This window comes from Medicago sativa, chromosome 3 (assembly GCF_051527215.1).
Source record: "Medicago sativa cultivar Bolivia chromosome 3, Bolivia_mono, whole genome shotgun sequence".
NCBI lineage: Eukaryota > Viridiplantae > Streptophyta > Magnoliopsida > Fabales > Fabaceae > Medicago > Medicago sativa.
Window position 1 is genome coordinate 21,590,977 of NC_140751.1, and position 9,860 is coordinate 21,600,836.

Here is a 9,860-nt window from a genome sequence, read left to right on the forward strand (position 1 = left end):
GCATTGTTTCTTTATTGTTGATTGATCTTTGTCATATACACACTGAGGCAAAAGTGCTTGGTCCTGTGAGCCTTTTTGAAGCCTACCCTGATTTTTATTGAATTTATCCTTTTTGAAAGCCAAATTGAGCCGGTAGGTTTAGATCTTTTTGTTCGGTGACAAACTACATATTAAGCCTAGAGACTTTTAGGATGTGACCCAAAAATGTTATATTTGAGTTAGGCTATGTAGAGTGTTGTTAAACAATAAGTTTGGGGTTGCTATTGGAATTTGCAACCAACTAAGTTTGGGGTGGGGGTACTAGAGAACAAAGAACATTATCATGAAAAATACAAAAAAAAAATAAATACACTAAAAAATGGTGTATAAAAAAAATATAAATAGAATGAAAAAGGGACAAACAATGAAAAATCTGAGTAACTTTAAACTCGATTGTCCCAACAAGTTATAAATATTCTCTAGTACCTTTACAAATTGTTGTTTCAAGGGGTGAATGATGGATTGAATCCATGTTTTAAATTCCGTAGGAATGCCTAACTCAAATTTTGTGTAGCCTACTTATCCAAATATTATCCCACCTTTACCTAAGCCCCGTTATAACCCTGAAAGACCTCAAAGGGTGTAATGACATTGATTTTGATTGACGTTTAGAAATTTTTCAAGCGTATGGTAATATGTAGACCTGCATGTCGATTGAGTGTGAACCCTTATCATATTGTTGCGTGGAGTTGTGAATGGTGGATACAAGCAAGTCAAACTAGCTCATCACATGGCTAGTAGGGATATGAACTTTGAGGATATCATTGGTTGGTGAGCTGTTATTTTACTGTCATTTTTCATTTAACAAGTTTGTTCCTTGAGGACAAGTAATAGTTCAAGTTTGGGGTTGTGATGACAGTTAGTCATTCACTATTTTTAGAGTCATTTTAGTTAAGTTTTTAGTTTATTTTTATCATTTTAGTATTTTAATTTAGAGTTATTTTAAATAAATTGTCGTTTCTGATTTATTGTGTCAAGTAGAGAAAGCATTGAAAACAAGGGTTTATTATTCAATTTATATCCACATGAGTAAACAAATGATGTGTCAACGTTTTGGAGGGCTGAATAGCATAGAACAATGAGAAAAGAAGTTGGCTTGCATTCATCGTGTTGGCCCAATAGAAATACCAAGGGAGGCATGTGATTGGCTAGAAGTAGGCATGGCAATGGGGCGGGGTGGGGACGGGTTTTACCTTCCCCGTCCCCATACCCGATTCTCATATATTTACCCGTTAACCTACCCATACCCAACGGGGATGAGAAATTGAATCCCATCCCCGTCCCCGACGGGTTCGGGTATCCCCACCCCATCCCCATCCCCGCATTGAATAATTTTCTTTATTAAAAAATAGAAGTTTTTTGGCATCCCCAAGAGCAATGTTGTAATACATTATCCAACAATGCGCTCACTTTAACATTTGTTAGACGGAATGATTTAGTTGATCTTTAAATATCAATGGTAGTTTTTATTAACATGACAATTATCAAATAAAATAACATGACATATCAACATAAAGTAATTTTTTTCATTTGGGACGAGTTTGGGTATGGGTTCGGGGTGGGTACCTATATACCCGTTACCCATCCCATACTCGTGTTTTGAAATCGGGGAAAACCCATACCCATACCCAAACCCGGTCAAAACGGGGAAAACCCGTCAAGTTGGGTTTGGTTCGGGCGGGTAACCGTGGGTATGAGTTTTGTTGCCATGCCTAGCTAGAAGAAAAAGAAAACAATCAGGATTGGAGATTATAAAAGGAAGAGATAAAGCAACAATAAGGGCATCACGACGGCTTGTACAAGAATCACGGTTTTGGAGAAGTAGCTAGCTAGCACGCATCACGTTTTGGAGAGAAAAGAAAAAGGCTGCGCACAGTGACGGAAGTAGCATCACGGCACATGGGAATTCAACAGTAGCTATTTGAATTAAATTGAGGAGGAACGCTGACAACGACGGAACTCTATCGGTTTATTTTTCTTTATCATGTTGTTTATTCCTTTGATCATGTCTAGCTAAATTCCTTTGATTAGGTTTGAAATGATTTTAATTTGAGCTGTTTGAACCATGTGATTGTATAAACTCTTTTCGATACAATTATAATCCTAGTTTTATTCAGAATTGTTTGCTCTTAATGCTTTTTGTATACTGATCACATATAAACTGAATTCAAATATCAATTGACTACTGACCCTAGCTATTAATGAATTGGATCTAATAATTCTGGTTAATCTAACGGGTCGGTCTAGGGATAGATGATTGTTAGGTTATGACATAAAAAAATTAACGTTCATAAAGCCTTCAACGGTTACGAACTCACCTAAGGGATTAGGGTGTTGTAGCTTTAGAAGTGTGTTCTGAGTCAAGGGATTGATCAAAACTATTTTGTTAATTTGTCGTGAGTCTAGGAGAATAATTGTAGAGACTAGGTGCAATTTACCAAACAGCGATAATTAATTGATTCGAAAGACCTGATCACTTTTTATCTCTATATTTTCCAAAACCATTTATTTTTATTTTTATTTACTGTTGAACTCAATCAAATATATGCTCTACATACCCGTTATTTGTTAAATCCTTTATTTTAACACTTTTGCCGAGTAGAAATTGAAACAGTCCCTGTGGATACGAACTTATAAATTTTATTACTTTGATGCATTTTTAGTACACTTGCTAAAAGTATATCAACTACCAATGATACTAGTGTCTTTGGGGATCCTATGTGGGAGGACGAGAAGGATAAGGCTCTCAAGACCCTGGAGAATGCTAAGAAGCGTCAAGTGGAGGCGCTAAAAAAGTTGAAGACTGAGGGGGCCTCCAAGATTAAGGAAGTGGAGGATGAGGCCAACTAGAAGATCGAAGCTGCTAGGAAGGATCACAGAGATATTGAGAAGAAGCTGGATAAGGTTAAGGGTTTTTGAAGTTACTTATAACATTAGGTTTATTTTTCATGATGTTTAGATATATAATTAGGTATAGTTTATTTTAATGATGTCTATATAAATAGTAGTTATGGCCTAGATTCTTGTCACATCACCTAGCAACCTTTGTCGTCATGTCATATGATTCTTGGATCTCAATTAAAAGTTTTGATATGCATAAAAATCTTCTGTTTGAGTGGGAGTTTTTTTTCCTATGTGTTTTATTTGATTCAAAGGATTTTGAATTGTTTAAATTTTCCTATATTCCATTGTTGGGTTTGTATCATGCATTTTGATGCGATTCATGATGTTTTTGAATCGTATCACTATTGAATCGATTCAAAATCTTCTTATTCGTATCATTAATTCTTTATGGACTTGGTTTTTAAGACATTTGTACGATTCACAAACCCTTGAATCGTATCAACCTTCATCTGGGAAAGGTTGAATCGATTCAAATATAGTCTGAATCGTGTCAATCTTAGTATCTCCTGGTTCTCTCTTTTCCACATGTTTGATACAATTCAGAATATGTGTGATTCAATTCAACACGTTGTTTTTGGTCAAAACTTTGCACTTGCCACTCATTTCTATAAATAGTCATATCCTCACAACTCCCAAACTACTGAATCATTTGCATCTATTCTCTCTAGAGTGTCCAAACCTCTCTCTCCACTTGTTCTTCAGATTAACCACTTTTTCTAAGGATGCTAGCCATGTGCCCCATGCATCATAAAAGTTTAGGGCGCAAGCGTCTTTTCCTATTTTTTGTGGGTAAAGCCCACACTTTTAGCACAAACCCAGGTTGAAACTCTCACTATAAATACCAACCTTCCTCATTCATAATTTCTCATTCAAAACTGCGGCAGTTCAAGAGGAAGACAATTCTAGAGCTTTGGAGGAGTTTCTATCTTCTCCTTGATTTTCTAGGGTATGTTTTTTATCTTTAGTAATTTGTTTTTAGTTACCATGTGTAACTAATTCTTTTTAGGTTAGAGTTCTAAGATGAACCTCTATTTATTTTTGTTGGATATTTATTTAATTTAATGTCATTTTTATTTTATTTATCTTTTGTTCGCTATTAAGTTTTATTAGGAAATTCCATACTTTATTTACGTAGTAGGTGCAACCCTATAATAGATACTTAGGTTAAGACATGACAAAATATTGATATTACTATCCTGATGCTTATATCTTGATATTTATATCTTGCTACTATTATCTATCTGTTTAGGAAGTAATTAGTTATAACTTGCGAAAGATACCGAAAGCGAGTTAACCATGGTAGCAAGTACTTAGGAGGTGACATTACTAATATTGAGTAAAATCTACTAAACCTAGGAGGTAACTAGTTAGTAATTAAGGAAACAAGTGTTTTCTTGAAGGAAATATGTCGTGGCCTAATAGAACCATTCTCTTAAACCCTTGGTAAGGTAGACGCTGATAGGGCTGCCTGTTTGTATAACGACTAAGTGCGAGAGAGAGAGAGAGAGAGAGAGAGAGAGAGAGTGTGCTATGTGTGTCCTAAGATGCATAGATGAGTGGATTTAAGGAACCTTGGCCTTCATTGCCTTGGGAAATGGTGGAAAGCCAACATAAATTCTATGTTTTCAATTACCTTTGAGGTGGTAAGACCCAACACGTAAGGATCACCATGTGACCAGCAGGTGTAATATCCCGCCTGTCAGTATCGGAATATTACCAGTCGATCGTGCCAGAGGATTAATATTTTGGAAAGGAAGTTTGACGGCAATATTTATTATGTGATATCAGCTCATTACGGAATAAGTATCAGAGTCGGATTTAGCACGCTTGAGGCAGGGGCAAAATGGTAATTTCACGAAAAAGGATATTTATATGTTTTGGCCAAAGAATATCTCATATTCTTATCTTCTTTCTCTCTCTCTCTCTCTCTAGGTTAGAGAAAAGAGTTCTGCTCTCTCTTCTCTCCCTACCTCACCAAATCATCAAATCTTCTTCCCCATGGATTCTTAAGTTGGTGATGGATCATACATCATGGTTTCCTTCTCCTCCTCCCTCAAGAACAACTAGAAGCTTTGGGTGATTTCACTACTTCTTCTCCTCACTAAGATAAGTTTATGAAGCTAGGGTTTGGTTTATGGTAAAGATGGATCCTAAACTTGTGCATGTTATGGTCTTCACATGATCAAGGAAACAATATGAAGTTTGGAATGGATTTATATCTCTATACTTCCTCACATAGAGATTCTCTTGAGATTAGGGTTTTGGTTAAGAAGCTTTGGGTTGGAATAAAGATGATCAAGCAAGGATCATGATGTCTTAGATTGCAAAAAAAACATCAAGATAGAATGGTTTGAGCAAAGGAAGCAAGTGGGACAAGAGCTAGGGTTTTGACATGCTTGAGCTTAAGACTTGGAGCTGCTATGAGAATCTTCTTTAGGTGAGTTCCTTAGATAGTTTTCCACCCTTGGGATTATGTGTCTTCCCCTCTTGTAAGATAATAAGAATTCTAGGGTTTTAAGTATTAGATTAGTTGCCCTTTTCTTGCTATGCTTTCTACACTTGCAGATACTTGCCATAAACATGTTTTTACAGGTTTTCCATTACCACTAGAGTCATACTATGCATAGAGACACTTGGTTTTGAGGTTTTTGGGCTTAAAACACCATTTTTACAAGTGTTGGACTGTCACAACTCGCCACAGCGAGTAGATAGCTCGCGAGGCGAGCTAGGCAACAGAACAGGGGGTCCTGCTCGCCCCCAACTCGCCACAGAGAATGGTTACTCGCAACCAACTCGCCATGGCGAGCGGACAGCACCAAAGCGTGTTGTTGGCTCGTTTCGGGCAGTTTTTGGCAGTTTCACGTGAGGTTTTTCCCTGTGGTATTTTTATAAGATTAAACCCCTCAAACCAAGGTCCTATTTGATAATCTTTTGCAAGGTTTTCTTAAGAAAGAAGCAAGTATTTGATAAGTTAACAAAGCATGGCAAACGAGAGAATTATGTCATGAATCGGTTAGCAAGTTAATCTTTTAAGGAAAGGGAAGGAACTAGAGCCTCGGTATAGTTATCGAGAACTAGATAGTCAAGCATAGATTCATTATTGTTAAGTTGTGGATGATTAATTAACTATTCACAAAGTAAGATAAGCAAGCATATAAGTTTACCTCTAGTGGGATCGTTTAAAGATCCGAGGTAAAAGAGATAGCATGAATAGGTTTAACCTTCATACATGCATAAGATTAAGAATTATATGGTCAAGACCATTAATAAAGTAAAGGTGTCGTGTCTTTTGTATTCCTTCCAAGGTTGGATATAAAAGGTTCTCCAAGGGGAAGGGGGTGAGCCGTAAGGGACCCGCACGTCACTAAGGGAGTCCGGTACGCCCTTGCTAGGCATTTTATCGGGAGTAAAGGGTTAACTTCTGAGGTTACTCCACCCGGGACTAATCCGTAAAATGAACTCAGATAATCATTGTTTGTTCGACGCTAACATAATGCATGAATGAATTTGACTATGCATAATTATTAGACATGTTTATGTTATGTCATAGAGCCTTGACATAGGTCGTCAAGAATAGTAAGATAGCAAGAATCACCTTTTGTGATAAGATAAGATATGTTGTTAGATGCAACGTATTTAAGCAAGTAGAAGCAAGTAAAGGAAGATATGCCGAAGACGATCTTAGGTTTCCCTATTCGTCCGGTACAGGTTCGTGTCATGATTATTAAGTGTAGGCTTCGATGTGTTTAACGTATCTTAGCAAAGCGGTTCTAGGATCCCCTTAACCGCCATGACACGTATGAGAAGTGAAGCCTATAACAAGTTAAGATAAGACTACGACGGATCTAGTATGCACGACCTTCTAGGGAAGCAAGTCCCCACACACGTATAATCAACTGGAAGGTTGTATTGTAGACACGTGGTGACCGTAGGTTTTCCCCATGGTTGCCTATAGCGTAGGATTAGGTGGAACTCACTGAGACATTATGTCTCATCCCAATCCTTATTTGTTTCAGATAACCAGGATGTGATGCAAGCTTGGAACTGGATGGATGATTCAACAAGATTATGTTCGTACCTCCGCATGATGTTATGGGTATCAAGGATGTTTTCTATGTTTGGACGAGATGTTTTGTATTTTTATTGTACGAACGCAAATTGTTGAGTAAATATTCATTTGTATGTATTTTAATGTTGTAAGTTTTAATGTATCTAATACTAAACTAACGCACATGCTAGACTTTCTAGATACGTCTAGTATGGGTGTTACAGCAGGTGCAACCAAACGTTGGAGGGATAGACCTAATTGACCGAGAAGTATAGATCCCACACGTAAGGATCACCGTGTGATCAGCAGGTGCAATTTCTAAGCTATTAGGTTAGTAACGTCCCAACGGCCTCATCACTTGTATAGTCTACCTAAGATAAATAAATATGACATGACTATTAGTTAATATCCAACAATATAAATAGAGGGGATATATTTGAAGAATCCTAACCGCTGCTTAATTTTCTTTAACAGGTAAACTTGTTATGTTGCAAACAGATAAAAATTGCAAGCTTCTAACCCTTAACTCTTCTATTATATCGTCTACATGTCACTTTATTACTTGGTAAACGATTTGGTACTCTTGCTTAATCCGCACATCAGGTATGTCACCTCCCTAAGTACTTACTATCAGGGTATGCTCGCTTTCAGTTTGTTTCATTAGTTAATAATTAATTACTTCTTGGTTAGACATATATAGAGGTGGAAGTGGTTTGGACAAAACCGATGAAACCGAAAATCCAAACCGAACTAAATCGAAAAATTATCCGACCTTCTTTGGTTCGGTTCAAAACCAAACCGAACCAACCAAAACTGATATAGTTTGGTTTGGTTCACGGATTTTAATTTTGAGATCCAAAGAACCGATAAACCGAACTGAAGCTAACATCACTCCCCATTTTAGTAATAATATCCTTCGTCACACACACACACACACACTTATGATTAAGCTCAAAATTAAAGTCCAACATAAAATTCTCCTTAATTCATTCACTTTCTCCAATCATCATCTTATCTCATCCCTCACACCTAATCTACAATTCCTCACCGTTGATGAGATTGTCCATCTCATGTTAGTTTTTTCATGTTAATTATACAAAGTAGTTCGAAAAACAAAGAACAAGGAAAACAAAGTTCTATGAAATATTTGAATATGTTGTATACATGAAATATTTGTAGAAATATGAATTTTTTTAATTGTATTTTCAAACAAACCGATCAACCAAACCGATCCAAACCGAACCAAACCAACTAATTTGGTTCGGTTTCTTTTTTGAAAAATAGTAAGAACCGAACCGAACCAAACCGATCCGATGAAGATTTCATTGGTTCAGACATTTTTTTGACCAAAAACCGATCCAAACCGAACCGTTACACCCCTAGACATATATAGATACCAAGATATAAATATCATTATTAGGACCTACCACTACCTAAGTGCCTAAATCAAGGTTATGCTCTAGAGGAGACAAATTTTACGCACGACAGTTAAACTAAATAGTGACATAAATAATTGAATAAAATAAATATCCAACAAATAATATAGAGGTTCATCTTAGAACCTTAGCCTAAAATGATTTAGTTACTCATGGTAACTAAAAACAAATTACAAAAGAAATAAAACATACCCCAGAAAAACTTGGAGTGAGGAGAGAGAAACTCCTTGCTGAAAGCTCCTAGTTCTTTCCTTCCTCTTGAACCGCTTCGTTCTGAATGAGAAATTATGAATGAGGAAGCAGGTATTTATAGGGAAAGTTTCCACATGATTTTAGGCTAAAAACACGGGTTTTTGGGCACAAAAAGTAACAAAACAATGCCTTGGGACGTAAGGCATTAGCGCCAGGGGCATGTGTTTGTGCTTCTAGGCGTCGGGTACCTCCTTTCCATGCGCCAGGCACCTTATTGGAAGTTCATGTGTGCCTGGCGCCCTCTTCTGTGCATCGGGGTGCTTGTGAGTGCATCCGGATATCATCCATCTGAAAACGAGCTCATTCAAGATATCAGACATTTTCTGAGAGCCTTCTCTCGAACAAACAAAAACAATCCAATTCCATATTCTTAGTGTGAGCATTATGTATTGGGTCGTGAGAAAGGGAAACTAAACTCATATTGTCACAACATACAATATGAAAACTTTTCATACTATATCTTGTGACAATTGAAAAGAAACTGGACTACTGAATTTTACAAAACGAGATCGAATCGCAGATTCTTACATGCAGCAGTTGAACTTGAAAATATTCAGCCATGGTGCTAATGGATCTGGCCACAATTGTTTTCCTTTTGGATCACTAAAAAGATTTGGTCGAAGAAATTAAAATTATAGAAGCACCGGAGGTGCAGTCCAAAGGAGAAATTAGCATCGAAGCAAGATTTAATGGTGAGGGGAAATTGGGCAGATGCAGTTTGTAGATGTAAACCATGTGCAATGGTCCCTAAGAACCCGCTTGATTTTGAGGTCCCCTAAAACCTTGCCACAAAGAACTTTTTCCTTTTTCCGAGATGAAATTTTTAAGGCTATCAGATGTTACATTGTAGGCCAGAATCCAGATTGCCCACATACATATTTTAGGGACTGTCAACAAATTCAGATTTCCTTAGCTTGCCTAGAGTAACAAATCGACCGTTGTTAGTTTCAATGTTTCAAGGGTTCCTGTCATAAAAACATATAGGCCAGATTTCCCTGTAAAAACATGAAGTTCATTAGTCCTTTAAGAAACCTAATTTGTTGAAAGAACTTTAGCATTGAAACTTAGTGTCATTGAGTTTCTTAGCTGCTGCATTTGCATCCTCGATGGTTTTCATTGTAAGAAACGCAAAGCTCGGAAAAAATGGGTCGATGTTTGTAACACCCATACTAGACGTATCT